Below are 1,524 nucleotides of genomic sequence, written 5' to 3' on the forward strand. Positions count from 1 at the left end.
ATGCATATAAGTTTTTTGGCTTCTTCATTTACTGTATTATTCTTAAAAACCCCTGTCTATTTTGTACTTGCCAGTTATGTTTCTTAATCCCTACACTTTTCCCCCCAATTCTCCCCCTTTCCTCATCCTCCTGATAACCCTCCATATGATCTTCATATCTATGGTTCTGTTCCTGTTCAAGTTATTTGCTTAGTTTGTTTTTGTTTTTTAGATTTGCTTGTTGATAATTGTGGGTTTGTTGTCATTTTGATATTCATAGTTCTGATCTTTTTTTTTTTTAAATATGGAATGCTTCACGAATTTGTGTGCCATCCTTGCACAGGGGCCATGCTAATCTTCTCTGTATTGTTCTAACTTTAGTCTATGTCCTACTGTCCAAGTGAGCACAAGTATTAGCCTCCTCATTGTCAGTCATTTACTTTGCTCTTGGATGTACCTTAATGGCTCTGATTCTTAGTCTCTGCAGGGTGAGTGGTGGAGTGACTTTGAGATAAAGGGTATGAAGGGCTCAGATGGTACCTGCCTATAATAAATTGCAGTTATTACCAATGTTGTCATTTTCATTATTAATAATGCTTCTCTGTAGAGGAAGCATAGGCTTTGTTGCCCCCCTCTGTCTCTATTCTTGCCCCCCTTGTGTGTGCTCCTCCCATGCCCTCTCTCTGAGGGATTCTTCCCAGCTCCACTGGGCTTGGCAAGCTGTCACAAGGATGGCCTGTGACTCATGATGGTTAGAGACTTACCTAGCATTCCCAGACTGGAGGTGAAGCAAAGTACTTTGAATTAATGGCTCTAAGAATGCAACCTCAGAGCTATCTAGAGTCATATTCATACGACACACCTATAAAGGAGCCAGAAAGGCTCTGAAGCCAATTCATGGGCAGCTAAACAAAGGAAGAATATACCAGAGTCCAGCTTGTCTCTATCCTTCCAGATACAGTAATCATTAATGCCCTATTGACATTCAGTTTTTAGAAACTTGCAATTGAAAAACTCCCAGCGGAATATGTTATTCCTTCATTCACTCATTCTTCCATGCATTTATTCATCAGCTGTCTACCACATGTTAGATTTAAAAGGGAATTGTACATCCTGCTCTCAATATTTATGAGAAACTGACTAGTTAGGTTTCAGAGGAAACTTACAATTCTAAGTCTGTTTGAATTTTTTTAAGGTCTCAGTCTTCAGCGGTGGTTTATGACTCTCTGAAGCAGGACTCTGAGCCTCAGCTCCCTGCTCAAGGTTGAACTGAGGACCAGGCTGTCTTATCCCTCAGTTTTTAAATATCTGAGTCCAAAAGTAATTGCTATTACTTTTTAGAATACAGGAAGTACAGAAAAACACAAATAAAAAAAATAAAACCATCCATAGATCAACTACCAAGAAGTAACTTCTGTTAATATATTGGCCTATCTGTTTCCAGTAAAACTTCATTTTGTGAATAAACTCATGTGTCTGTATGTCAAAATAGTCCTGACCCATCAAGATATCCTTGTTCATTTTTCCCCTTCTGTCACAACTAAA

At 38.8% G+C, this 1,524-nt stretch overlaps 1 non-coding gene across 1 annotated transcript; it reads right to left on the minus strand.

Annotated features, from left to right (window-relative positions):
* Positions 1-277: 277 nt before the first annotated feature.
* LOC150007763 (U6 spliceosomal RNA) lies at positions 278-387 on the minus strand. The gene has a single exon (XR_016512048.1). It is a non-coding gene; the product is annotated as a U6 spliceosomal RNA (small nuclear RNA).
* Between the last annotated feature and the right edge of the window lie 1,137 nt (positions 388-1,524).

The sequence above is a fragment of the Furipterus horrens genome, unplaced genomic scaffold (assembly GCF_987537825.1).
Source record: "Furipterus horrens unplaced genomic scaffold, mFurHor1.1.pri manual_scaffold_6, whole genome shotgun sequence".
In the NCBI taxonomy this organism is placed as follows: domain Eukaryota; kingdom Metazoa; phylum Chordata; class Mammalia; order Chiroptera; family Furipteridae; genus Furipterus; species Furipterus horrens.